Raw genomic sequence first — 27,898 nt, forward strand, 5'->3', positions numbered from 1 at the left:
CGGAAGACCAGGGTTCGATTCCCTGACGGGGAGTTTTCTACCAGTTGCTAGTAAGACAACAGCCATTTAACACAGAGACGATACATATCAAGCATGTTCCTGCTGTCAGAGACCGCTTCACATTAACGATATGATTGCCTACCTCGGCATGCATGAAAGGTTGCGCATCAGAATGTAAAATTCTGCTTCTTTTCATCCAGTTTGCTGGGAACGCTAGTCAGAACACTTTGATTATGTGGAGGAAAAGCTAACCCTGGGGCAGTTGTACTTACCCAGTTTCTGACAATTCCACTATGTAGAGTGTTATTGTGTGGATTAAGCAGGAACAAAGAATACTGTTTCCGCCCAGTTTCGAACAGGGGACTTTTCGCGTGTAAAGCCAACGTGATAACCACTACACTACGGAAACTGCTGAAGATGACTTTTACGCACGTGCCCAGGCTCAATGCACCATTCACACTTGAGTGCAAACATTTCAGATGCCAGACGACATGATTTCCGAATGGATTCAGTCACAGCTGCTGTGTCATTGAGTGACAGTAAATGTCTAGTACACTTAAAGCCTCCCCTGTATAGCTCTAAGAATTCCCTTTAAAGGCCGGAACAGCGCCACTTTTTTTTCATTAGCCCAAAAATGCTACTAGCGCAGTCCTCGTTAGTTTAGTGGATAGTATCTCCGCTTGTCACGCGGAAGACCAGGGTTTGATTCCCTGACGGGGAGTTTTCTACCAGTTGCTAGTAAGACAACAGCCATTTAACACAGAGACGATACATATCAAGCATGTTCCTGCTGTCAGAGACCGCTTCACATTAACGATATGATTGCCTACCTCGGCATGCATGAAAGGTTGCGCATCAGAATGTAAAATTCTGCTTCTTTTCATCCAGTTTGCTGGGAACGCTAGTCAGAACACTTTGATTATGTGGAGGAAAAGCTAACCCTGGGGCAGTTGTACTTACCCAGTTTCTGACAATTCCACTATGTAGAGTGTTATTGTGTGGATTAAGCAGGAACAAAGAATACTGTTTCCGCCCAGTTTCGAACAGGGGACTTTTCGCGTGTAAAGCCAACGTGATAACCACTACACTACGGAAACTGCTGAAGATGACTTTTACGCACGTGCCCAGGCTCAATGCACCATTCACACTTGAGTGCAAACATTTCAGATGCCAGACGACATGATTTCCGAATGGATTCAGTCACAGCTGCTGTGTCATTGAGTGACAGTAAATGTCTAGTACACTTAAAGCCTCCCCTGTATAGCTCTAAGAATTCCCTTTAAAGGCCGGAACAGCGCCACTTTTTTTTCATTAGCCCAAAAATGCTACTAGCGCAGTCCTCGTTAGTTTAGTGGATAGTATCTCCGCTTGTCACGCGGAAGACCAGGGTTCGATTCCCTGACGGGGAGTTTTCTACCAGTTGCTAGTAAGACAACAGCCATTTAACACAGAGACGATACATATCAAGCATGTTCCTGCTGTCAGAGACCGCTTCACATTAACGATATGATTGCCTACCTCGGCATGCATGAAAGGTTGCGCATCAGAATGGAAAATTCTGCTTCTTTTCATCCAGTTTGCTGGGAACGCTAGTCAGAACACTTTGATTATGTGGAGGAAAAGCTAACCCTGGGGCAGTTGTACTTACCCAGTTTCTGACAATTCCACTATGTAGAGTGTTATTGTGTGGATTAAGCAGGAACAAAGAATACTGTTTCCGCCCAGTTTCGAACAGGGGACTTTTCGCGTGTAAAGCCAACGTGATAACCACTACACTACGGAAACTGCTGAAGATGACTTTTACGCACGTGCCCAGGCTCAATGCACCATTCACACTTGAGTGCAAACATTTCAGATGCCAGACGACATGATTTCCGAATGGATTCAGTCACAGCTGCTGTGTCATTGAGTGACAGTAAATGTCTAGTACACTTAAAGCCTCCCCTGTATAGCTCTAAGAATTCCCTTTAAAGGCCGGAACAGCGCCACTTTTTTTTCATTAGCCCAAAAATGCTACTAGCGCAGTCCTCGTTAGTTTAGTGGATAGTATCTCCGCTTGTCACGCGGAAGACCAGGGTTCGATTCCCTGACGGGGAGTTTTCTACCAGTTGCTAGTAAGACAACAGCCATTTAACACAGAGACGATACATATCAAGCATGTTCCTGCTGTCAGAGACCGCTTCACATTAACGATATGATTGCCTACCTCGGCATGCATGAAAGGTTGCGCATCAGAATGGAAAATTCTGCTTCTTTTCATCCAGTTTGCTGGGAACGCTAGTCAGAACACTTTGATTATGTGGAGGAAAAGCTAACCCTGGGGCAGTTGTACTTACCCAGTTTCTGACAATTCCACTATGTAGAGTGTTATTGTGTGGATTAAGCAGGAACAAAGAATACTGTTTCCGCCCAGTTTCGAACAGGGGACTTTTCGCGTGTAAAGCCAACGTGATAACCACTACACTACGGAAACTGCTGAAGATGACTTTTACGCACGTGCCCAGGCTCAATGCACCATTCACACTTGAGTGCAAACATTTCAGATGCCAGACGACATGATTTCCGAATGGATTCAGTCACAGCTGCTGTGTCATTGAGTGACAGTAAATGTCTAGTACACTTAAAGCCTCCCCTGTATAGCTCTAAGAATTCCCTTTAAAGGCCGGAACAGCGCCACTTTTTTTTCATTAGCCCAAAAATGCTACTAGCGCAGTCCTCGTTAGTTTAGTGGATAGTATCTCCGCTTGTCACGCGGAAGACCAGGGTTTGATTCCCTGACGGGGAGTTTTCTACCAGTTGCTAGTAAGACAACAGCCATTTAACACAGAGACGATACATATCAAGCATGTTCCTGCTGTCAGAGACCGCTTCACATTAACGATATGATTGCCTACCTCGGCATGCATGAAAGGTTGCGCATCAGAATGGAAAATTCTGCTTCTTTTCATCCAGTTTGCTGGGAACGCTAGTCAGAACACTTTGATTATGTGGAGGAAAAGCTAACCCTGGGGCAGTTGTACTTACCCAGTTTCTGACAATTCCACTATGTAGAGTGTTATTGTGTGGATTAAGCAGGAACAAAGAATACTGTTTCCGCCCAGTTTCGAACAGGGGACTTTTCGCGTGTAAAGCCAACGTGATAACCACTACACTACGGAAACTGCTGAAGATGACTTTTACGCACGTGCCCAGGCTCAATGCACCATTCACACTTGAGTGCAAACATTTCAGATGCCAGACGACATGATTTCCGAATGGATTCAGTCACAGCTGCTGTGTCATTGAGTGACAGTAAATGTCTAGTACACTTAAAGCCTCCCCTGTATAGCTCTAAGAATTCCCTTTAAAGGCCGGAACAGCGCCACTTTTTTTTCATTAGCCCAAAAATGCTACTAGCGCAGTCCTCGTTAGTTTAGTGGATAGTATCTCCGCTTGTCACGCGGAAGACCAGGGTTCGATTCCCTGACGGGGAGTTTTCTACCAGTTGCTAGTAAGACAACAGCCATTTAACACAGAGACGATACATATCAAGCATGTTCCTGCTGTCAGAGACCGCTTCACATTAACGATATGATTGCCTACCTCGGCATGCATGAAAGGTTGCGCATCAGAATGGAAAATTCTGCTTCTTTTCATCCAGTTTGCTGGGAACGCTAGTCAGAACACTTTGATTATGTGGAGGAAAAGCTAACCCTGGGGCAGTTGTACTTACCCAGTTTCTGACAATTCCACTATGTAGAGTGTTATTGTGTGGATTAAGCAGGAACAAAGAATACTGTTTCCGCCCAGTTTCGAACAGGGGACTTTTCGCGTGTAAAGCCAACGTGATAACCACTACACTACGGAAACTGCTGAAGATGACTTTTACGCACGTGCCCAGGCTCAATGCACCATTCACACTTGAGTGCAAACATTTCAGATGCCAGACGACATGATTTCCGAATGGATTCAGTCACAGCTGCTGTGTCATTGAGTGACAGTAAATGTCTAGTACACTTAAAGCCTCCCCTGTATAGCTCTAAGAATTCCCTTTAAAGGCCGGAACAGCGCCACTTTTTTTTCATTAGCCCAAAAATGCTACTAGCGCAGTCCTCGTTAGTTTAGTGGATAGTATCTCCGCTTGTCACGCGGAAGACCAGGGTTTGATTCCCTGACGGGGAGTTTTCTACCAGTTGCTAGTAAGACAACAGCCATTTAACACAGAGACGATACATATCAAGCATGTTCCTGCTGTCAGAGACCGCTTCACATTAACGATATGATTGCCTACCTCGGCATGCATGAAAGGTTGCGCATCAGAATGGAAAATTCTGCTTCTTTTCATCCAGTTTGCTGGGAACGCTAGTCAGAACACTTTGATTGTGTGGAGGAAAAGCTAACCCTGGGGCAGTTGTACTTACCCAGTTTCTGACAATTCCACTACGTAGAGTGTTATTGTGTGGAGTAAGCAGGAACAAAGAATACTGTTTCCGCCCAGTTTCGAACGGGGGACTTTTCGCGTGTAAAGCCAACGTGATAACCACTACACTACGGAAACTGCTGAAGATGACTTTTACGCACGTGCCCAGGCTCAATGCACCATTCACACTTGAGTGCAAACATTTCAGATGCCAGACGACATGATTTCCGAATGGATTCAGTCACAGCTGCTGTGTCATTGAGTGACAGTAAATGTCTAGTACACTTAAAGCCTCCCCTGTATAGCTCTAAGAATTCCCTTTAAAGGCCGGAACAGCGCCATTTTTTTTCATTAGCCCAAAAATGCTACTAGCGCAGTCCTCGTTAGTTTAGTGGATAGTATCTCCGCTTGTCACGCGGAAGACCAGGGTTTGATTCCCTGACGGGGAGTTTTCTACCAGTTGCTAGTAAGACAACAGCCATTTAACACAGAGACGATACATATCAAGCATGTTCCTGCGGTCAGAGACCGCTTCACATTAACGATATGATTGCCTACCTCGGCATGCATGAAAGGTTGCGCATCAAAATGGAAAATTCTGCTTCTTTTCATCCAGTTTGCTGGGAACGCTAGTCAGAACACTTTGATTGTGTGGAGGAAAAGCTAACCCTGGGGCAGTTGTACTTACCCAGTTTCTGACAATTCCACTACGTAGAGTGTTATTGTGTGGAGTAAGCAGGAACAAAGAATACTGTTTCCGCCCAGTTTCGAACGGGGGACTTTTCGCGTGTAAAGCCAACGTGATAACCACTACACTACGGAAACTGCTGAAGATGACTTTTACGCACGTGCCCAGGCTCAATGCACCATTCACACTTGAGTGCAAACATTTCAGATGCCAGACGACATGATTTCCGAATGGATTCAGTCACAGCTGCTGTGTCATTGAGTGACAGTAAATGTCTAGTACACTTAAAGCCTCCCCTGTATAGCTCTAAGAATTCCCTTTAAAGGCCGGAACAGCGCCACTTTTTATTCATTAGCCCAAAAATGCTACTAGCGCAGTCCTCGTTAGTATAGTGGATAGTATCTCCGCTTGTCACGCGGAAGACCAGGGTTTGATTCCCTGACGGGGAGTTTTCTACCAGTTGCTCGTAAGACAACAGCCATTTAACACAGAGACGATACATATCAAGCATGTTCCTGCTGTCAGAGACCGCTTCACATTAACGATATGATTGCCTACCTCGGCATGCATGAAAGGTTGCGCATCAGAATGGAAAATTCTGCTTCTTTTCATCCAGTTTGCTGGGAACGCTAGTCAGAACACTTTGATTGTGTGGAGGAAAAGCTAACCCTGGGGCAGTTGTACTTATCCAGTTTCTGACAATTCCACTACGTAGAGTGTTATTGTGTGGAGTAAGCAGGAACAAAGAATACTGTTTCCGCCCAGTTTCGAACGGGGGACTTTTCGCGTGTAAAGCCAATGTGATAACCACTACACTACGGAAACTGCTGAAGATGACTTTTACGCACGTGCCCAGGCTCAATGCACCATTCACACTTGAGTGCAAACATTTCAGATGCCAGACGACATGATTTCCGAATGGATTCAGTCACAGCTGCTGTGTCATTGAGTGACAGTAAATGTCTAGTACACTTAAAGCCTCCCCTGTATAGCTCTAAGAATTCCCTTTAAAGGCCGGAACAGCGCCACTTTTTTTTCATTAGCCCAAAAATGCTACTAGCGCAGTCCTCGTTAGTTTAGTGGATAGTATCTCCGCTTGTCACGCGGAAGACCAGGGTTTGATTCCCTGACGGGGAGTTTTCTACCAGTTGCTAGTAAGACAACAGCCATTTAACACAGAGACGATACATATCAAGCATGTTCCTGCTGTCAGAGACCGCTTCACATTAACGATATGATTGCCTACCTCGGCATGCATGAAAGGTTGCGCATCAAAATGGAAAATTCTGCTTCTTTTCATCCAGTTTGCTGGGAACGCTAGTCAGAACACTTTGATTGTGTGGAGGAAAAGCTAACCCTGGGGCAGTTGTACTTACCCAGTTTCTGACAATTCCACTACGTAGAGTGTTATTGTGTGGAGTAAGCAGGAACAAAGAATACTGTTTCCGCCCAGTTTCGAACGGGGGACTTTTCGCGTGTAAAGCCAACGTGATAACCACTACACTACGGAAACTGCTGAAGATGACTTTTACGCACGTGCCCAGGCTCAATGCACCATTCACACTTGAGTGCAAACATTTCAGATGCCAGACGACATGATTTCCGAATGGATTCAGTCACAGCTGCTGTGTCATTGAGTGACAGTAAATGTCTAGTACACTTAAAGCCTCCCCTGTATAGCTCTAAGAATTCCCTTTAAAGGCCGGAACAGCGCCACTTTTTATTCATTAGCCCAAAAATGCTACTAGCGCAGTCCTCGTTAGTATAGTGGATAGTATCTCCGCTTGTCACGCGGAAGACCAGGGTACGATTCCCTGACGGGGAGTTTTCTACCAGTTGCTAGTAAGACAACAGCAATTTAACACAGAGACGATACATATCAAGCATGTTCCTGCTGTCAAAGACCGCTTCACATTAACGATATGATTGCCTACCTCGGCATGCATGAAAGGTTGCGCATCAGAATGGAAAATTCTGCTTCTTTTCATCCAGTTTGCTGGGAACGCTAGTCAGAACACTTTGATTATGTGGAGGAAAAGCTAACCCTGGGGCAGTTGTACTTACCCAGTTTCTGACAATTCCACTACGTAGAGTGTTATTGTTTGGATTAAGCAGGAACAAAGAATACTGTTTCCGCCCAGTTTCGAACGGGGGACTTTTCGCGTGTAAAGCTAACGTGATAACCACTACACTACGGAAACTGCTGAAGATGACTTTTACGCACGTGCCCAGGCTCAATGCACCATTCACACTTGACTGCAAACATTTCAGATGCCAGACGACATGATTTCCGAATGGATTCAGTCACAGCTGCTGTGTCATTGAGTGACAGTAAATGTCTAGTACACTTAAAGCCTCCCCTGTATAGCTCTAAGAATTCCCTTTAAAGGCCGGAACAGCGCCACTTTTTTTTCATTAGCCCAAAAATGCTACTAGCGCAGTCCTCGTTAGTTTAGTGGATAGTATCTCCGCTTGTCACGCGGAAGACCAGGGTTCGATTCCCTGACGGGGAGTTTTCTACCAGTTGCTAGTAAGACAACAGCCATTTAACACAGAGACGATACATATCAAGCATGTTCCTGCTGTCAGAGACCGCTTCACATTAACGATATGATTGCCTACCTCGGCATGCATGAAAGGTTGCGCATCAGAATGGAAAATTCTGCTTCTTTTCATCCAGTTTGCTGGGAACGCTAGTCAGAACACTTTGATTATGTGGAGGAAAAGCTAACCCTGGGTCAGTTGTACTTACCCAGTTTCTGACAATTCCACTACGTAGAGTGTTATTGTGTGGAGTAAGCAGGAACAAAGAATACTGTTTCCGCCCAGTTTCGAACGGGGGACTTTTCGCGTGTAAAGCCAATGTGATAACCACTACACTACGGAAACTGCTGAAGATGACTTTTACGCACGTGCCCAGGCTCAATGCACCATTCACACTTGAGTGCAAACATTTCAGATGCCAGACGACATGATTTCCGAATGGATTCAGTCACAGCTGCTGTGTCATTGAGTGACAGTAAATGTCTAGTACACTTAAAGCCTCCCCTGTATAGCTCTAAGAATTCCCTTTAAAGGCCGGAACAGCGCCACTTTTTTTTCATTAGCCCAAAAATGCTACTAGCGCAGTCCTCGTTAGTTTAGTGGATAGTATCTCCGCTTGTCACGCGGAAGACCAGGGTTCGATTCCCTGACGGGGAGTTTTCTACCAGTTGCTAGTAAGACAACAGCCATTTAACACAGAGACGATACATATCGAGTATGTTCCTGCTGTCAGAGACCGCTTCACATTAACGATATGATTGCCTACCTCGGCATGCATGAAAGGTTGCGCATCAGAATGGAAAATTCTGCTTCTTTTCATCCAGTTTGCTGGGAACGCTAGTCAGAACACTTTGATTATGTGGAGGAAAAGCTAACCCTGGGGCAGTTGTACTTACCCAGTTTCTGACAATTCCACTACGTAGAGTGTTATTGTGTGGATTAAGCAGGAACAAAGAATACTGTTTCCGCCCAGTTTCGAACGGGGGACTTTTCGCGTGTAAAGCTAACGTGATAACCACTACACTACGGAAACTGCTGAAGATGACTTTTACGCACGTGCCCAGGCTCAATGCACCATTCACACTTGACTGCAAACATTTCAGATGCCAGACGACATGATTTCCGAATGGATTCAGTCACAGCTGCTGTGTCATTGAGTGACAGTAAATGTCTAGTACACTTAAAGCCTCCCCTGTATAGCTCTAAGAATTCCCTTTAAAGGCCGGAACAGCGCCACTTTTTTTTCATTAGCCCAAAAATGCTACTAGCGCAGTCCTCGTTAGTTTAGTGGATAGTATCTCCGCTTGTCACGCGGAAGACCAGGGTTCGATTCCCTGACGGGGAGTTTTCTACCAGTTGCTAGTAAGACAACAGCCATTTAACACAGAGACGATACATATCGAGTATGTTCCTGCTGTCAGAGACCGCTTCACATTAACGATATGATTGCCTACCTCGGCATGCATGAAAGGTTGCGCATCAGAATGGAAAATTCTGCTTCTTTTCATCCAGTTTGCTGGGAACGCTAGTCAGAACACTTTGATTATGTGGAGGAAAAGCTAACCCTGGGGCAGTTGTACTTACCCAGTTTCTGACAATTCCACTACGTAGAGTGTTATTGTGTGGATTAAGCAGGAACAAAGAATACTGTTTCCGCCCAGTTTCGAACGGGGGACTTTTCGCGTGTAAAGCCAACGTGATAACCACTACACTACGGAAACTGCTGAAGATGACTTTTACGCACGTGCCCAGGCTCAATGCACCATTCACACTTGACTGCAAACATTTCAGATGCCAGACGACATGATTTCCGAATGGATTCAGTCACAGCTGCTGTGTCATTGAGTGACAGTAAATGTCTAGTACACTTAAAGCCTCCCCTGTATAGCTCTAAGAATTCCCTTTAAAGGCCGGAACAGCGCCACTTTTTTTTCATTAGCCCAAAAATGCTACTAGGGCAGTCCTCGTTAGTTTAGTGGATAGTATCTCCGCTTGTCACGCGGAAGACCAGGGTTCGATTCCCTGACGGGGAGTTTTCTACCAGTTGCTAGTAAGACAACAGCCATTTAACACAGAGACGATACATATCGAGTATGTTCCTGCTGTCAGAGACCGCTTCACATTAACGATATGATTGCCTACCTCGGCATGCATGAAAGGTTGCGCATCAGAATGGAAAATTCTGCTTCTTTTCATCCAGTTTGCTGGGAACGCTAGTCAGAACACTTTGATTATGTGGAGGAAAAGCTAACCCTGGGGCAGTTGTACTTACCCAGTTTCTGACAATTCCACTACGTAGAGTGTTATTGTGTGGATTAAGCAGGAACAAAGAATACTGTTTCCGCCCAGTTTCGAACGGGGGACTTTTCGCGTGTAAAGCCAACGTGATAACCACTACACTACGGAAACTGCTGAAGATGACTTTTACGCACGTGCCCAGGCTCAATGCACCATTCACACTTGAGTGCAAACATTTCAGATGCCAAACGACATGATTTCCGAATGGATTCAGTCACAGCTGCTGTGTCATTGAGTGACAGTAAATGTCTAGTACACTTAAAGCCTCCCCTGTATAGCTCTAAGAATTCCCTTTAAAGGCCGGAACAGCGCCACTTTTTTTTCATTAGCCCAAAAATGTTACTAGCGCAGTCCTCGTTAGTTTAGTGGATAGTATCTCCGCTTGTCACGCGGAAGACCAGGGTTTGATTCCCTGACGGGGAGTTTTCTACCAGTTGCTAGTAAGACAACAGCCATTTAACACAGAGACGATACATATCGAGCATGTTCCTGCTGTCAGAGACCGCTTCACATTAACAATATGATTGCCTACCTCGGCATGCATGAAAGGTTGCGCATCAAAATGGAAAATTCTGCTTCTTTTCATCCAGTTTGCTGGGAACGCTAGTCAGAACACTTTGATTATGTGGAGGAAAAGCTAACCCTGGGGCAGTTGTACTTACCCAGTTTCTGACAATTCCACTACGTAGAGTGTTATTGTGTGGATTAAGCAGGAACAAAGAATACTGTTTCCGCCCAGTTTCGAACGGGGGACTTTTCGCGTGTAAAGCCAACGTGATAACCACTACACTACGGAAACTGCTGAAGATGACTTTTACGCACGTGCCCAGGCTCAATGCACCATTCACACTTGAGTGCAAACATTTCAGATGCCAAACGACATGATTTCCGAATGGATTCAGTCACAGCTGCTGTGTCATTGAGTGACAGTAAATGTCTAGTACACTTAAAGCCTCCCCTGTATAGCTCTAAGAATTCCCTTTAAAGGCCGGAACAGCGCCACTTTTTTTTCATTAGCCCAAAAATGTTACTAGCGCAGTCCTCGTTAGTTTAGTGGATAGTATCTCCGCTTGTCACGCGGAAGACCAGGGTTTGATTCCCTGACGGGGAGTTTTCTACCAGTTGCTAGTAAGACAACAGCCATTTAACACAGAGACGATACATATCGAGTATGTTCCTGCTGTCAGAGACCGCTTCACATTAACGATATGATTGCCTACCTCGGCATGCATGAAAGGTTGCGCATCAGAATGGAAAATTCTGCTTCTTTTCATCCAGTTTGCTGGGAACGCTAGTCAGAACACTTTGATTATGTGGAGGAAAAGCTAACCCTGGGGCAGTTGTACTTACCCAGTTTCTGACAATTCCACTACGTAGAGTGTTATTGTGTGGATTAAGCAGGAACAAAGAATACTGTTTCCGCCCAGTTTCGAACGGGGGACTTTTCGCGTGTAAAGCCAACGTGATAACCACTACACTACGGAAACTGCTGAAGATGACTTTTACGCACGTGCCCAGGCTCAATGCACCATTCACACTTGAGTGCAAACATTTCAGATGCCAAACGACATGATTTCCGAATGGATTCAGTCACAGCTGCTGTGTCATTGAGTGACAGTAAATGTCTAGTACACTTAAAGCCTCCCCTGTATAGCTCTAAGAATTCCCTTTAAAGGCCGGAACAGCGCCACTTTTTTTTCATTAGCCCAAAAATGTTACTAGCGCAGTCCTCGTTAGTTTAGTGGATAGTATCTCCGCTTGTCACGCGGAAGACCAGGGTTTGATTCCCTGACGGGGAGTTTTCTACCAGTTGCTAGTAAGACAACAGCCATTTAACACAGAGACGATACATATCGAGCATGTTCCTGCTGTCAGAGACCGCTTCACATTAACAATATGATTGCCTACCTCGGCATGCATGAAAGGTTGCGCATCAAAATGGAAAATTCTGCTTCTTTTCATCCAGTTTGCTGGGAACGCTAGTCAGAACACTTTGATTGTGTGGAGGAAAAGCTAACCCTGGGGCAGTTGTACTTACCCAGTTTCTGACAATTCCACTACGTAGAGTGTTATTGTGTGGAGTAAGCAGGAACAAAGAATACTGTTTCCGCCCAGTTTCGAACGGGGGACTTTTCGCGTGTAAAGCCAACGTGATAACCACTACACTACGGAAACTGCTGAAGATGACTTTTACGCACGTGCCCAGGCTCAATGCACCATTCACACTTGAGTGCAAACATTTCAGATGCCAGACGACATGATTTCCGAATGGATTCAGTCACAGCTGCTGTGTCATTGAGTGACAGTAAATGTCTAGTACACTTAAAGCCTCCCCTGTATAGCTCTAAGAATTCCCTTTAAAGGCCGGAACAGCGCCACTTTTTTTTCATTAGCCCAAAAATGCTACTAGCGCAGTCCTCGTTAGTTTAGTGGATAGTATCTCCGCTTGTCACGCGGAAGACCAGGGTTCGATTCCCTGACGGGGAGTTTTCTACCAGTTGCTAGTAAGACAACAGCCATTTATCACAGAGACGATACATATCAAGCATGTTCCTGCTGTCAGAGACCGCTTCACATTAACGATATGATTGCCTACCTCGGCATGCATGAAAGGTTGTGCATCAGAATGGAAAATTCTGCTTCTTTTCATCCAGTTTGCTGGGAACGCTAGTCAGAACACTTTGATTGTGTGGAGGAAAAGCTAACCCTGGGGCAGTTGTACTTACCCAGTTTCTGACAATTCCACTACGTAGAGTGTTATTGTGTGGAGTAAGCAGGAACAAAGAATACTGTTTCCGCCCAGTTTCGAACGGGGGACTTTTCGCGTGTAAAGCCAACGTGATAACCACTACACTACGGAAACTGCTGAAGATGACTTTTACGCACGTGCCCAGGCTCAATGCACCATTCACACTTGAGTGCAAACATTTCAGATGCCAGACGACATGATTTCCAAATGGATTCAGTCACAGCTGCTGTGTCATTGAGTGACAGTAAATGTCTAGTACACTTAAAGCCTCCCCTGTATAGCTCTAAGAATTCCCTTTAAAGGCCGGAACAGCGCCACTTTTTTTTCATTAGCCCAAAAATGCTACTAGCGCAGTCCTTGTTAGTTTAGTGGATAGTATCTCCGCTTGTCACGCGGAAGACCAGGGTTCGATTCCCTGACGGGGAGTTTTCTACCAGTTGCTAGTAAGACAACAGCCATTTATCACAGAGACGATACATATCAAGCATGTTCCTGCTGTCAGAGACCGCTTCACATTAACGATATGATTGCCTACCTCGGCATGCATGAAAGGTTGTGCATCAGAATGGAAAATTCTGCTTCTTTTCATCCAGTTTGCTGGGAACGCTAGTCAGAACACTTTGATTGTGTGGAGGAAAAGCTAACCCTGGGGCAGTTGTACTTACCCAGTTTCTGACAATTCCACTACGTAGAGTGTTATTGTGTGGAGTAAGCAGGAACAAAGAATACTGTTTCCGCCCAGTTTCGAACGGGGGACTTTTCGCGTGTAAAGCCAACGTGATAACCACTACACTACGGAAACTGCTGAAGATGACTTTTACGCACGTGCCCAGGCTCAATGCACCATTCACACTTGAGTGCAAACATTTCAGATGCCAGACGACATGATTTCCGAATGGATTCAGTCACAGCTGCTGTGTCATTGAGTGACAGTAAATGTCTAGTACACTTAAAGCCTCCCCTGTATAGCTCTAAGAATTCCCTTTAAAGGCCGGAACAGCGCCACTTTTTTTTCATTAGCCCAAAAATGCTACTAGCGCAGTCCTCGTTAGTTTAGTGGATAGTATCTCCGCTTGTCACGCGGAAGACCAGGGTTCGATTCCCTGACGGGGAGTTTTCTACCAGTTGCTAGTAAGACAACAGCCATTTAACACAGAGACGATACATATCAAGCATGTTCCTGCTGTCAGAGACCGCTTCACATTAACGATATGATTGCCTACCTCGGCATGCATGAAAGGTTGCGCATCAGAATGGAAAATTCTGCTTCTTTTCATCCAGTTTGCTGGGAACGCTAGTCAGAACACTTTGATTGTGTGGAGGAAAAGCTAACCCTGGGGCAGTTGTACTTACCCAGTTTCTGACAATTCCACTACGTAGAGTGTTATTGTGTGGAGTAAGCAGGAACAAAGAATACTGTTTCCGCCCAGTTTCGAACGGAGGACTTTTCGCGTGTAAAGCCAACGTGATAACCACTACACTACGGAAACTGCTGAAGATGACTTTTACGCACGTGCCCAGGCTCAATGCACCATTCACACTTGAGTGCAAACATTTCAGATGCCAGACGACATGATTTCCGAATGGATTCAGTCACAGCTGCTGTGTCATTGAGTGACAGTAAATGTCTAGTACACTTAAAGCCTCCCCTGTATAGCTCTAAGAATTCCCTTTAAAGGCCGGAACAGCGCCACTTTTTTTTCATTAGCCCAAAAATGCTACTAGCGCAGTCCTCGTTAGTTTAGTGGATAGTATCTCCGCTTGTCACGCGGAAGACCAGGGTTCGATTCCCTGACGGGGAGTTTTCTACCAGTTGCTAGTAAGACAACGGACATTTAACACAGAGACGATACATATCAAGCATGTTCCTGCTGTCAGAGACCGCTTCACATTAACGATATGATTGCATACCTCGGCATGCATGAAAGGTTGCGCATCAGAATGGAAAATTCTGCTTCTTTTCATCCAGTTTGCTGGGAACGCTAGTCAGAACACTTTGATTGTGTGGAGGAAAAGCTAACCCTGGGGCAGTTGTACTTACCCAGTTTCTGACAATTCCACTACGTAGAGTGTTATTGTGTGGAGTAAGCAGGAACAAAGAATACTGTTTCCGCCCAGTTTCGAACGGGGGACTTTTCGCGTGTAAAGCCAACGTGATAACCACTACACTACGGAAACTGCTGAAGATGACTTTTACGCACGTGCCCAGGCTCAATGCACCATTCACACTTGAGTGCAAACATTTCAGATGCCAGACGACATGATTTCCGAATGGATTCAGTCACAGCTGCTGTGTCATTGAGTGACAGTAAATGTCTAGTACACTTAAAGCCTCCCCTGTATAGCTCTAAGAATTCCCTTTAAAGGCCGGAACAGCGCCACTTTTTTTTCATTAGCCCAAAAATGCTACTAGCGCAGTCCTCGTTAGTTTAGTGGATAGTATCTCAGCTTGTCACGCGGAAGACCAGGGTTCGATTCCCTGACGGGGAGTTTTCTACCAGTTGCTAGTAAAACAACAGCCATTTAACACAGAGACGATACATATCAAGCATGTTCCTGCTGTCAGAGACCGCTTCACATTAACAATATGATTGCCTACCTCGGCATGCATGAAAGGTTGCGCATCAGAATGGAAAATTCTGCTTCTTTTCATCCAGTTTGCTGGGAACGCTAGTCAGAACACTTTGATTATGTGGAGGAAAAGCTAACCCTGGGGCAGTTGTACTTACCCAGTTTCTGACAATTCCACTACGTAGAGTGTTATTGTGTGGATTAAGCAGGAACAAAGAATACCGTTTCCGCCCAGTTTCGAACGGGGGACTTTTCGCGTGTAAAGCCAACGTGATAACCACTACACTACGGAAACTGCTGAAGATGACTTTTACGCACGTGCCCAGGCTCAATGCACCATTCACACTTGAGTGCAAACATTTCAGATGCCAGACGACATGATTTCCGAATGGATTCAGTCACAGCTGCTGTGTCATTGAGTGACAGTAAATGTCTAGTACACTTAAAGCCTCCCCTGTATAGCTCTAAGAATTCCCTTTAAAGGCCGGAACAGCGCCACTTTTTTTTCATTAGCCCAAAAATGCTACTAGCACAGTCCTCGTTAGTTTAGTGGATAGTATCTCCGCTTGTCACGCGGAAGACCAGGGTTCGATTCCCTGACGGGGAGTTTTCTACCAGTTGCTAGTAAGACAACAGCCATTTATCACAGAGACGATACATATCAAGCATGTTCCTGCTGTCAGAGACCGCTTCACATTAACGATATGATTGCCTACCTCGGCATGCATGAAAGGTTGTGCATCAGAATGAAAAATTCAGCTTCTTTTCATCCAGTTTGCTGGGAACGCTAGTCAGAACACTTTGATTGTGTGGAGGAAAAGCTAACCCTGGGGCAGTTGTACTTACCCAGTTTCTGACAATTCCACTACGTAGAGTGTTATTGTGTGGAGTAAGCAGGAACAAAGAATACTGTTTCCGCCCAGTTTCGAACGGGGGACTTTTCGCGTGTAAAGCCAACGTGATAACCACTACACTACGGAAACTGCTGAAGATGACTTTTACGCACGTGCCCAGGCTCAATGCACCATTCACACTTGAGTGCAAACATTTCAGATGCCAGACGACATGATTTCCGAATGGATTCAGTCACAGCTGCTGTGTCATTGAGTGACAGTAAATGTCTAGTACACTTAAAGCCTCCCCTGTATAGCTCTAAGAATTCCCTTTAAAGGCCGGAACAGCGCCACTTTTTTTTCATTAGCCCAAAAATGCTACTAGCGCAGTCCTCGTTAGTTTAGTGGATAGTATCTCAGCTTGTCACGCGGAAGACCAGGGTTCGATTCCCTGACGGGGAGTTTTCTACCAGTTGCTAGTAAAACAACAGCCATTTAACACAGAGACGATACATATCAAGCATGTTCCTGCTGTCAGAGACCGCTTCACATTAACAATATGATTGCCTACCTCGGCATGCATGAAAGGTTGCGCATCAGAATGGAAAATTCTGCTTCTTTTCATCCAGTTTGCTGGGAACGCTAGTCAGAACACTTTGATTATGTGGAGGAAAAGCTAACCCTGGGGCAGTTGTACTTACCCAGTTTCTGACAATTCCACTACGTAGAGTGTTATTGTGTGGAGTAAGCAGGAACAAAGAATACTGTTTCCGCCCAGTTTCGAACGGGGGACTTTTCGCGTGTAAAGCCAACGTGATAACCACTACACTACGGAAACTGCTGAAGATGACTTTTACGCACGTGCCCAGGCTCAATGCACCATTCACACTTGAGTGCAAACATTTCAGATGCCAGACGACATGATTTCCGAATGGATTCAGTCACAGCTGCTGTGTCATTGAGTGACAGTAAATGTCTAGTACACTTAAAGCCTCCCCTGTATAGCTCTAAGAATTCCCTTTAAAGGCCGGAACAGCGCCACTTTTTTTTCATTAGCCCAAAAATGCTACTAGCGCAGTCCTCGTTAGTTTAGTGGATAGTATCTCAGCTTGTCACGCGGAAGACCAGGGTTCGATTCCCTGACGGGGAGTTTTCTACCAGTTGCTAGTAAAACAACAGCCATTTAACACAGAGACGATACATATCAAGCATGTTCCTGCTGTCAGAGACCGCTTCACATTAACAATATGATTGCCTACCTCGGCATGCATGAAAGGTTGCGCATCAGAATGGAAAATTCTGCTTCTTTTCATCCAGTTTGCTGGGAACGCTAGTCAGAACACTTTGATTATGTGGAGGAAAAGCTAACCCTGGGGCAGTTGTACTTACCCAGTTTCTGACAATTCCACTACGTAGAGTGTTATTGTGTGGATTAAGCAGGAACAAAGAATACCGTTTCCGCCCAGTTTCGAACGGGGGACTTTTCGCGTGTAAAGCCAACGTGATAACCACTACACTACGGAAACTGCTGAAGATGACTTTTACGCACGTGCCCAGGCTCAATGCACCATTCACACTTGAGTGCAAACATTTCAGATGCCAGACGACATGATTTCCGAATGGATTCAGTCACAGCTGCTGTGTCATTGAGTGACAGTAAATGTCTAGTACACTTAAAGCCTCCCCTGTATAGCTCTAAGAATTCCCTTTAAAGGCCGGAACAGCGCCACTTTTTTTTCATTAGCCCAAAAATGCTACTAGCGCAGTCCTCGTTAGTTTAGTGGATAGTATCTCAGCTTGTCACGCGGAAGACCAGGGTTCGATTCCCTGACGGGGAGTTTTCTACCAGTTGCTAGTAAAACAACAGCCATTTAACACAGAGACGATACATATCAAGCATGTTCCTGCTGTCAGAGACCGCTTCACATTAACAATATGATTGCCTACCTCGGCATGCATGAAAGGTTGCGCATCAGAATGGAAAATTCTGCTTCTTTTCATCCAGTTTGCTGGGAACGCTAGTCAGAACACTTTGATTATGTGGAGGAAAAGCTAACCCTGGGGCAGTTGTACTTACCCAGTTTCTGACAATTCCACTACGTAGAGTGTTATTGTGTGGATTAAGCAGGAACAAAGAATACCGTTTCCGCCCAGTTTCGAACGGGGGACTTTTCGCGTGTAAAGCCAACGTGATAACCACTACACTACGGAAACTGCTGAAGATGACTTTTACGCACGTGCCCAGGCTCAATGCACCATTCACACTTGAGTGCAAACATTTCAGATGCCAGACGACATGATTTCCGAATGGATTCAGTCACAGCTGCTGTGTCATTGAGTGACAGTAAATGTCTAGTACACTTAAAGCCTCCCCTGTATAGCTCTAAGAATTCCCTTTAAAGGCCGGAACAGCGCCACTTTTTTTTCATTAGCCCAAAAATGCTACTAGCACAGTCCTCGTTAGTTTAGTGGATAGTATCTCCGCTTGTCACGCGGAAGACCAGGGTTCGATTCCCTGACGGGGAGTTTTCTACCAGTTGCTAGTAAGACAACAGCCATTTATCACAGAGACGATACATATCAAGCATGTTCCTGCTGTCAGAGACCGCTTCACATTAACGATATGATTGCCTACCTCGGCATGCATGAAAGGTTGTGCATCAGAATGGAAAATTCAGCTTCTTTTCATCCAGTTTGCTGGGAACGCTAGTCAGAACACTTTGATTGTGTGGAGGAAAAGCTAACCCTGGGGCAGTTGTACTTACCCAGTTTCTGACAATTCCACTACGTAGAGTGTTATTGTGTGGAGTAAGCAGGAACAAAGAATACTGTTTCCGCCCAGTTTCGAACGGGGGACTTTTCGCGTGTAAAGCCAACGTGATAACCACTACACTACGGAAACTGCTGAAGATGACTTTTACGCACGTGCCCAGGCTCAATGCACCATTCACACTTGAGTGCAAACATTTCAGATGCCAGACGACATGATTTCCGAATGGATTCAGTCACAGCTGCTGTGTCATTGAGTGACAGTAAATGTCTAGTACACTTAAAGCCTCCCCTGTATAGCTCTAAGAATTCCCTTTAAAGGCCGGAACAGCGCCACTTTTTTTTCATTAGCCCAAAAATGCTACTAGCGCAGTCCTCGTTAGTTTAGTGGATAGTATCTCCGCTTGTCACGCGGAAGACCAGGGTTCGATTCCCTGACGGGGAGTTTTCTACCAGTTGCTAGTAAGACAACAGCCATTTAACACAGAGACGATACATATCAAGCATGTTCCTGCTGTCAGAGACCGCTTCACATTAACGATATGATTGCCTACCTCGGCATGCATGAAAGGTTGTGCATCAGAATGGAAAATTCTGCTTCTTTTCATCCAGTTTGCTGGGAACGCTAGTCAGAACACTTTGATTGTGTGGAGGAAAAGCTAACCCTGGGGCAGTTGTACTTACCCAGTTTCTGACAATTCCACTACGTAGAGTGTTATTGTGTGGAGTAAGCAGGAACAAAGAATACTGTTTCCGCCCAGTTTCGAACGGGGGACTTTTCGCGTGTAAAGCCAACGTGATAACCACTACACTACGGAAACTGCTGAAGATGACTTTTACGCACGTGCCCAGGCTCAATGCACCATTCACACTTGAGTGCAAACATTTCAGATGCCAGACGACATGATTTCCGAATGGATTCAGTCACAGCTGCTGTGTCATTGAGTGACAGTAAATGTCTAGTACACTTAAAGCCTCCCCAGTATAGCTCTAAGAATTCCCTTTAAAGGCCGGAACAGCGCCACTTTTTTTTCATTAGCCCAAAAATGCTACTAGCGCAGTCCTCGTTAGTTTAGTGGATAGTATCTCCGCTTGTCATGCGGAAGACCAGGGTTCGATTCCCTGACGGGGAGTTTTCTACCAGTTGCTAGTAAGACAACAGCAATTTAACACAGAGACGATACATATCAAGCATGTTCCTGCTGTCAGAGACCGCTTCACATTAACGATATGATTGCCTACCTCGGCATGCATGAAAGGTTGCGCATCAGAATGGAAAATTCTGCTTCTTTTCATCCAGTTTGCTGGGAACGCTAGTCAGAACACTTTGATTGTGTGGAGGAAAAGCTAACCCTGGGGCAGTTGTACTTACCCAGTTTCTGACAATTCCACTACGTAGAGTGTTATTGTGTGGAGTAAGCAGGAACAAAGAATACTGTTTCCGCCCAGTTTCGAACAGAGGACTTTTCGCGTGTAAAGCCAACGTGATAACCACTACACTACGGAAACTGCTGAAGATGACTTTTACGCACGTGCCCAGGCTCAATGCACCATTCACACTTGAGTGCAAACATTTCAGATGCCAGACGACATGATTTCCGAATGGATTCAGTCACAGCTGCTGTGTCATTGAGTGACAGTAAATGTCTAGTACACTTAAAGCCTCCCCTGTATAGCTCTAAGAATTCCCTTTAAAGGCCGGAACAGCGCCACTTTTTTTTCATTAGCCCAAAAATGCTACTAGCGCAGTCCTCGTTAGTTTAGTGGATAGTATCTCCGCTTGTCACGCGGAAGACCAGGGTTCGATTCCCTGACGGGGAGTTTTCTACCAGTTGCTAGTAAGACAACGGACATTTAACACAGAGACGATACATATCAAGCATGTTCCTGCTGTCAGAGACCGCTTCACATTAACGATATGATTGCATACCTCGGCATGCATGAAAGGTTGCGCATCAGAATGGAAAATTCTGCTTCTTTTCATCCAGTTTGCTGGGAACGCTAGTCAGAACACTTTGATTGTGTGGAGGAAAAGCTAACCCTGGGGCAGTTGTACTTACCCAGTTTCTGACAATTCCACTACGTAGAGTGTTATTGTGTGGAGTAAGCAGGAACAAAGAATACTGTTTCCGCCCAGTTTCGAACGTGGGACTTTTCGCGTGTAAAGCCAACGTGATAACCACTACACTACGGAAACTGCTGAAGATGACTTTTACGCACGTGCCCAGGCTCAATGCACCATTCACACTTGAGTGCAAACATTTCAGATGCCAGACGACATGATTTCCGAATGGATTCAGTCACAGCTGCTGTGTCATTGAGTGACAGTAAATGTCTAGTACACTTAAAGCCTCCCCTGTATAGCTCTAAGAATTCCCTTTAAAGGCCGGAACAGCGCCACTTTTTTTTCATTAGCCCAAAAATGCTACTAGCGCAGTCCTCGTTAGTTTAGTGGATAGTATCTCAGCTTGTCACGCGGAAGACCAGGGTTCGATTCCCTGACGGGGAGTTTTCTACCAGTTGCTAGTAAGACAACAGCAATTTAACACAGAGACGATACATATCAAGCATGTTCCTGCTGTCAGAGACCGCTTCACATTAACGATATGATTGCCTACCTCGGCATGCATGAAAGGTTGCGCATCAGAATGGAAAATTCTGCTTCTTTTCATCCAGTTTGCTGGGAACGCTAGTCAGAACACTTTGATTGTGTGGAGGAAAAGCTAACCCTGGGGCAGTTGTACTTACCCAGTTTCTGACAATTCCACTACGTAGAGTGTTATTGTGTGGAGTAAGCAGGAACAAAGAATACTGTTTCCGCCCAGTTTCGAACGGAGGACTTTTCGCGTGTAAAGCCAACGTGATAACCACTACACTACGGAAACTGCTGAAGATGACTTTTACGCACGTGCCCAGGCTCAATGCACCATTCACACTTGAGTGCAAACATTTCAGATGCCAGACGACATGATTTCCGAATGGATTCAGTCACAGCTGCTGTGTCATTGAGTGACAGTAAATGTCTAGTACACTTAAAGCCTCCCCTGTATAGCTCTAAGAATTCCCTTTAAAGGCCGGAACAGCGCCACTTTTTTTTCATTAGCCCAAAAATGCTACTAGCGCAGTCCTCGTTAGTTTAGTGGATAGTATCTCCGCTTGTCACGCGGAAGACCAGGGTTCGATTCCCTGACGGGGAGTTTTCTACCAGTTGCTAGTAAGACAACGGACATTTAACACAGAGACGATACATATCAAGCATGTTCCTGCTGTCAGAGACCGCTTCACATTAACGATATGATTGCATACCTCGGCATGCATGAAAGGTTGCGCATCAGAATGGAAAATTCTGCTTCTTTTCATCCAGTTTGCTGGGAACGCTAGTCAGAACACTTTGATTGTGTGGAGGAAAAGCTAACCCTGGGGCAGTTGTACTTACCCAGTTTCTGACAATTCCACTACGTAGAGTGTTATTGTGTGGAGTAAGCAGGAACAAAGAATACTGTTTCCGCCCAGTTTCGAACGGGGGACTTTTCGCGTGTAAAGCCAACGTGATAACCACTACACTACGGAAACTGCTGAAGATGACTTTTACGCACGTGCCCAGGCTCAATGCACCATTCACACTTGAGTGCAAACATTTCAGATGCCAGACGACATGATTTCCGAATGGATTCAGTCACAGCTGCTGTGTCATTGAGTGACAGTAAATGTCTAGTACACTTAAAGCCTCCCCTGTATAGCTCTAAGAATTCCCTTTAAAGGCCGGAACAGCGCCACTTTTTTTTCATTAGCCCAAAAATGCTACTAGCGCAGTCCTCGTTAGTTTAGTGGATAGTATCTCCGCTTGTCACGCGGAAGACCAGGGTTCGATTCCCTGACGGGGAGTTTTCTACCAGTTGCTAGTAAGACAACGGACATTTAACACAGAGACGATACATATCAAGCATGTTCCTGCTGTCAGAGACCGCTTCACATTAACGATATGATTGCATACCTCGGCATGCATGAAAGGTTGCGCATCAGAATGGAAAATTCTGCTTCTTTTCATCCAGTTTGCTGGGAACGCTAGTCAGAACACTTTGATTGTGTGGAGGAAAAGCTAACCCTGGGGCAGTTGTACTTACCCAGTTTCTAACAATTCTACTACGTAGAGTGTTATTGTGTGGAGTAAGCAGGAACAAAGACTACTGTTTCCGCCCAGTTTCGAACGGGGGACTTTTCGCATGTAAAGCGAACGTGATAACCACTACACTACGGAAACTGCTGAAGATGACTTTTACGCACGTGCCCAGGCTCAATGCACCATTCACACTTGACTGCAAACATTTCAGATGCCAGACGACATGATTTCCGAATGGATTCAGTCACAGCTGCTGTGTCATTGAGTGACAGTAAATGTCTAGTACACTTAAAGCCTCCCCTGTATAGCTCTAAGAATTCCCTTTAAAGGCCGGAACAGCGCCACTTTTTTTTCATTAGCCCAAAAATGCTACTAGCGCAGTCCTCGTTAATTTAGTGGATAGTATCTCCGCTTGTCACGCGGAAGACCAGGGTTCGATTCCCTGACGGGGAGTTTTCTACCAGTTGCTAGTAAGACAACAGCCATTTAACACAGAGACGATACATATCAAGCATGTTCCTGCTGTCAGAGACCGCTTCACATTAACGATATGATTGCCTACCTCGGCATGCATGAAAGGTTGCGCATCAGAATGGAAAATTCTGCTTCTTTTCATCCAGTTTGCTGGGAACGCTAGTCAGAACACTTTGATTGTGTGGAGGAAAAGCTAACCCTGGGGCAGTTGTACTTACCCAGTTTCTGACAATTCTACTACGTAGAGTGTTATTGTGTGGAGTAAGCAGGAACAAAGACTACTGTTTCCGCCCAGTTTCGAACGGGGGACTTTTCGCGTGTAAAGCCAACGTGATAACCACTACACTACGGAAACTGCTGAAGATGACTTTTACGCACGTGCCCAGGCTCAATGCACCATTCACACTTGAGTGCAAACATTTCAGATGCCAGACGACATGATTTCCGAATGGATTCAGTCACAGCTGCTGTGTCATTGAGTGACAGTAAATGTCTAGTACACTTAAAGCCTCCCCTGTATAGCTCTAAGAATTCCCTTTAAAGGCCGGAACAGCGCCACTTTTTTTTCATTAGCCCAAAAATGCTACTAGCGCAGTCCTCGTTAGTTTAGTGGATAGTATCTCCGCTTGTCACGCGGAAGACCAGGGTTCGATTCCCTGACGGGGAGTTTTCTACCAGTTGCTAGTAAGACAACGGACATTTAACACAGAGACGATACATATCAAGCATGTTCCTGCTGTCAGAGACCGCTTCACATTAACGATATGATTGCCTACCTCGGCATGCATGAAAGGTTGCGCATCAGAATGGAAAATTCTGCTTCTTTTCATCCAGTTTGCTGGGAACGCTAGTCAGAACACTTTGATTGTGTGGAGGAAAAGCTAACCCTGGGGCAGTTGTACTTACCCAGTTTCTGACAATTCCACTACGTAGAGTGTTATTGTGTGGATTAAGCAGGAACAAAGACTACTGTTTCCGCCCAGTTTCAAACGGGGGACTTTTCGCATGTAAAGCGAACGTGATAACCACTACACTACGGAAACTGCTGAAGATGACTTTTACGCACGTGCCCAGGCTCAATGCACCATTCACACTTGACTGCAAACATTTCAGATGCCAGACGACATGATTTCCGAATGGATTCAGTCACAGCTGCTGTGTCATTGAGTGACAGTAAATGTCTAGTACACTTAAAGCCTCCCCTGTATAGCTCTAAGAATTCCCTTTAAAGGCCGGAACAGCGCCACTTTTTTTTCATTAGCCCAAAAATGCTACTAGCGCAGTCCTCGTTAATTTAGTGGATAGTATCTCCGCTTGTCACGCGGAAGACCAGGGTTCGATTCCCTGACGGGGAGTTTTCTACCAGTTGCTAGTAAGACAACAGCCATTTAACACAGAGACGATACATATCAAGCATGTTCCTGCTGTCAGAGACCGCTTCACATTAACGATATGATTGCATACCTCGGCATGCATGAAAGGTTGCGCATCAGAATGGAAAATTCTGCTTCTTTTCATCCAGTTTGCTGGGAACGCTAGTCAGAACACTTTGATTGTGTGGAGGAAAAGCTAACCCTGGGGCAGTTGTACTTACCCAGTTTCTGACAATTCTACTACGTAGAGTGTTATTGTGTGGAGTAAGCAGGAACAAAGACTACTGTTTCCACCCAGTTTCGAACGGGGGACTTTTCGCGTGTAAAGCGAACGTGATAACCACTACACTACGGAAACTGCTGAAGATGACTTTTACGCACGTGCCCAGGCTCAATGCACCATTCACACTTGACTGCAAACATTTCAGATGCCAGACGACATGATTTCCGAATGGATTCAGTCACAGCTGCTGTGTCATTGAGTGACAGTAAATGTCTAGTACACTTAAAGCCTCCCCTGTATAGCTCTAAGAATTCCCTTTAAAGGCCGGAACAGCGCCACTTTTTTTTCATTAGCCCAAAAATGCTGCTAGCGCAGTCCTCGTTAGTATAGTGGATAGTATCTCCGCTTGTCACGCGGAAGACCAGGGTTCGATTCCCTGACGGGGAGTTTTCTACCAGTTGCTAGTAAGACAACAGCCATTTAACACAGAGACGATACATATCAAGCATGTTCCTGCTGTCAGAGACCGCTTCACATTAACGATATGATTGCCTACCTCGGCATGCATGAAAGGTTGCGCATCAGAATGGAAAATTCTGCTTCTTTTCATCCAGTTTGCTGGGAACGCTAGTCAGAACACTTTGATTATGTGGAGGAAAAGCTAACCCTGGGGCAGTTGTACTTACCCAGTTTCTGACAATTCCACTACGTAGAGTGTTATTGTGTGGATTAAGCAGGAACAAAGAATACTGTTTCCGCCCAGTTTCGAACGGGGGACTTTTCGCGTGTAAAGCCAACGTGATAACCACTACACTACGGAAACTGCTGAAGATGACTTTTACGCACGTGCCCAGGCTCAATGCACCATTCACACTTGAGTGCAAACATTTCAGATGCCAGACGACATGATTTCCGAATGGATTCAGTCACAGCTGCTGTGTCATTGAGTGACAGTAAATGTCTAGTACACTTAAAGCCTCCCCTGTATAGCTCTAAGAATTCCCTTTAAAGGCCGGAACAGCGCCACTTTTTTTTCATTAGCCCAAAAATGCTACTAGCGCAGTCCTCGTTAGTATAGTGGATAGTATCTCCGCTTGTCACGCGGAAGACCAGGGTTCGATTCCCTGACGGGGAGTTTTCTACCAGTTGCTAGTAAGACAACAGCCATTTAACACAGAGACGATACATATCAAGCATGTTCCTGCTGTCAGAGACCACTTCACATTAACGATATGATTGCCTACCTAAGAGAGAGGGGAGGGGCTCTGAAGGCTGTATACAGCCGGCCCCCGTGTGGCCTGTGCGCCGTCACGCTTTCTTTGATTCCCTTTACATCCGATTGTTTTCTGCCCATACATGTAGCTGTATTATATCTGCCGTGCACCAGTGCACCACCAGTCTTCATTATATTAATTTCCGTCCACACAGGTAACCGTTTTACATGCGCTGCGCGCCCCATGCAATGCCGTGCGCCGTGCATACTGTGCACAATTCAGTCTGGAGTTTATTTTGGTCTGCCCACACAGGTAAGTGTCGGGATGCAAACAGGGAGAGTGCAGAGCCTGAGACACCCATCCCCTCGAGGTTGGAGAGGAGGATCTGGTGGTTCACTGTGTCAAACGCCGCAGACAGGTCCAGGAGAATCAGGACAGAGGAGAGAGGGACGCTGTCACCGCAAGGAGGGCTGTCTCTGTCGAGTGACCCACCTTGAACCCGGACTGGTGGGGGTCCAAGAGGCTGTTCTGGTGGAGATAGGAAGACAGTTGGTTAAAGACAGCACGTTCCTGTGGTTTGGATAGAAAGGGTAGAAGAGAAACCGGTCTGACGTTCTTGACATGTGATGCTTCAGAGCTGTAGTGCTTTCAAAAAATACAAAAGTAAACTCACCGCAGACACAGGAGGTCAGGATGAAGAGCAGCAGGATCCTGCAGATCATCTTCTCCCTGTGAGAGGAGACAGAGGGGAAGAGTCACAAACACATCACCTGAAAACTCAGTTGTTAGATGAACATTTACGGTGAAATAAAAACTCACTTTATATCGGTATGCAAATCTATTGACTGTGCATGTGTGCCAGACCAGTCTTCTTCCTTTCATATCCGATCTGCTCCGGCCACACTTGTAGCTGACACATTGACATGTGATGCTTCAGAGCTGTAGTGCTTTCAAAAAATACAAAAGTAGGGTTAGGGTTAGGGGTTAGGGGTTAGGGTTAGGGTTAGGTAATAGCAAGGATACCAGACTTTTGGCGTGATGATCGTATATAGCTGTTGGCTACGTGGTGCTAGCCTCCTGAAACTTGGTGTGTGCATTCATAGCACACCAGAGCACCTTTGTATTAAGTCTGGCATCTGTAGCTGCTTCCTGTGGTATGGCTGCCATAGAGCCCCATTGGATTATTTTGGTGATGATCGTATATAGCTGTTGGCTACTTGGTGCTAGCCTCCTGAAACTTGTTGTGTGTGTTGGTATTAAGCCAGAGCACGTGTGTGTCAAGTTTGTGTGGCTCTAGCTTGTTCCTTTAGTATAGCTGTCATATACTCCCATTGCTTTGGGCTGGGGGCCTTAGAGGTCCTGGAGCCTGGCTCTTCTGGGATAAATTTTGATAGGAAGGTCCTAGAGCCTTGTAAGTGGGCTCTACCCCCACTAAGTGATTGATTGCGGTTCGATGGTTACCAAGTTTGAGGTTCTAGGCCCTTGGGAAGGGGTAATACATCCCCTTCAACATATATGGTGAAGAGGCTTAGATGGTGTACAGCTCTTGGCTTTTTTCCCCCCTTTCCCCCCCCCACCCTTTTTTTCTCCCTTCGTCTTAACGGCTGATGGGGGAAGAGGTCATTGGGCAAAGTCTTACACCT

The 27,898-nt window shown here is 45.6% G+C and overlaps 22 non-coding genes across 22 annotated transcripts; 2 read left to right on the plus strand and 20 right to left on the minus strand.

The window, feature by feature from the left end:
- Positions 1-4,464: 4,464 nt before the first annotated feature.
- Positions 4,465-4,537, minus strand: trnav-uac (transfer RNA valine (anticodon UAC)). The gene has a single exon. It is a non-coding gene; the product is annotated as a tRNA-Val (tRNA).
- Positions 4,538-5,151: 614 nt separating this feature from the next.
- Positions 5,152-5,224, minus strand: trnav-uac (transfer RNA valine (anticodon UAC)). Its single transcript has one exon. It is a non-coding gene; the product is annotated as a tRNA-Val (tRNA).
- A 1,303-nt stretch (positions 5,225-6,527) lies between these two features.
- Positions 6,528-6,600, minus strand: trnav-uac (transfer RNA valine (anticodon UAC)). The gene has a single exon. It is a non-coding gene; the product is annotated as a tRNA-Val (tRNA).
- Positions 6,601-9,279: 2,679 nt separating this feature from the next.
- On the minus strand, positions 9,280-9,352 carry trnav-uac (transfer RNA valine (anticodon UAC)). The gene has a single exon. It is a non-coding gene; the product is annotated as a tRNA-Val (tRNA).
- A 615-nt stretch (positions 9,353-9,967) lies between these two features.
- Positions 9,968-10,040, minus strand: trnav-uac (transfer RNA valine (anticodon UAC)). The gene has a single exon. It is a non-coding gene; the product is annotated as a tRNA-Val (tRNA).
- A 615-nt stretch (positions 10,041-10,655) lies between these two features.
- Positions 10,656-10,728, minus strand: trnav-uac (transfer RNA valine (anticodon UAC)). The gene has a single exon. It is a non-coding gene; the product is annotated as a tRNA-Val (tRNA).
- Positions 10,729-11,343: 615 nt separating this feature from the next.
- On the minus strand, positions 11,344-11,416 carry trnav-uac (transfer RNA valine (anticodon UAC)). Its single transcript has one exon. It is a non-coding gene; the product is annotated as a tRNA-Val (tRNA).
- A 615-nt stretch (positions 11,417-12,031) lies between these two features.
- Positions 12,032-12,104, minus strand: trnav-uac (transfer RNA valine (anticodon UAC)). The gene has a single exon. It is a non-coding gene; the product is annotated as a tRNA-Val (tRNA).
- A 615-nt stretch (positions 12,105-12,719) lies between these two features.
- On the minus strand, positions 12,720-12,792 carry trnav-uac (transfer RNA valine (anticodon UAC)). Its single transcript has one exon. It is a non-coding gene; the product is annotated as a tRNA-Val (tRNA).
- Positions 12,793-13,407: 615 nt separating this feature from the next.
- Positions 13,408-13,480, minus strand: trnav-uac (transfer RNA valine (anticodon UAC)). The gene has a single exon. It is a non-coding gene; the product is annotated as a tRNA-Val (tRNA).
- A 1,303-nt stretch (positions 13,481-14,783) lies between these two features.
- trnav-uac (transfer RNA valine (anticodon UAC)) lies at positions 14,784-14,856 on the minus strand. Its single transcript has one exon. It is a non-coding gene; the product is annotated as a tRNA-Val (tRNA).
- A 1,303-nt stretch (positions 14,857-16,159) lies between these two features.
- On the minus strand, positions 16,160-16,232 carry trnav-uac (transfer RNA valine (anticodon UAC)). The gene has a single exon. It is a non-coding gene; the product is annotated as a tRNA-Val (tRNA).
- A 615-nt stretch (positions 16,233-16,847) lies between these two features.
- On the minus strand, positions 16,848-16,920 carry trnav-uac (transfer RNA valine (anticodon UAC)). Its single transcript has one exon. It is a non-coding gene; the product is annotated as a tRNA-Val (tRNA).
- Positions 16,921-18,911: 1,991 nt separating this feature from the next.
- On the minus strand, positions 18,912-18,984 carry trnav-uac (transfer RNA valine (anticodon UAC)). Its single transcript has one exon. It is a non-coding gene; the product is annotated as a tRNA-Val (tRNA).
- A 615-nt stretch (positions 18,985-19,599) lies between these two features.
- trnav-uac (transfer RNA valine (anticodon UAC)) lies at positions 19,600-19,672 on the minus strand. Its single transcript has one exon. It is a non-coding gene; the product is annotated as a tRNA-Val (tRNA).
- A 2,679-nt stretch (positions 19,673-22,351) lies between these two features.
- On the minus strand, positions 22,352-22,424 carry trnav-uac (transfer RNA valine (anticodon UAC)). The gene has a single exon. It is a non-coding gene; the product is annotated as a tRNA-Val (tRNA).
- A 615-nt stretch (positions 22,425-23,039) lies between these two features.
- On the minus strand, positions 23,040-23,112 carry trnav-uac (transfer RNA valine (anticodon UAC)). The gene has a single exon. It is a non-coding gene; the product is annotated as a tRNA-Val (tRNA).
- Positions 23,113-23,727: 615 nt separating this feature from the next.
- On the minus strand, positions 23,728-23,800 carry trnav-uac (transfer RNA valine (anticodon UAC)). The gene has a single exon. It is a non-coding gene; the product is annotated as a tRNA-Val (tRNA).
- A 1,303-nt stretch (positions 23,801-25,103) lies between these two features.
- trnav-uac (transfer RNA valine (anticodon UAC)) lies at positions 25,104-25,176 on the minus strand. The gene has a single exon. It is a non-coding gene; the product is annotated as a tRNA-Val (tRNA).
- Positions 25,177-25,416: 240 nt separating this feature from the next.
- trnad-guc (transfer RNA aspartic acid (anticodon GUC)) lies at positions 25,417-25,488 on the plus strand. The gene has a single exon. It is a non-coding gene; the product is annotated as a tRNA-Asp (tRNA).
- A 303-nt stretch (positions 25,489-25,791) lies between these two features.
- trnav-uac (transfer RNA valine (anticodon UAC)) lies at positions 25,792-25,864 on the minus strand. The gene has a single exon. It is a non-coding gene; the product is annotated as a tRNA-Val (tRNA).
- A 240-nt stretch (positions 25,865-26,104) lies between these two features.
- trnad-guc (transfer RNA aspartic acid (anticodon GUC)) lies at positions 26,105-26,176 on the plus strand. The gene has a single exon. It is a non-coding gene; the product is annotated as a tRNA-Asp (tRNA).
- Positions 26,177-27,898: the final 1,722 nt, after the last annotated feature.

Source organism: Anarhichas minor, unplaced genomic scaffold, assembly GCF_050575085.1.
Source record: "Anarhichas minor isolate MPS153535 unplaced genomic scaffold, ASM5057508v1 ptg000013l, whole genome shotgun sequence".
In the NCBI taxonomy this organism is placed as follows: Eukaryota; Metazoa; Chordata; class Actinopteri; order Perciformes; family Anarhichadidae; genus Anarhichas; species Anarhichas minor.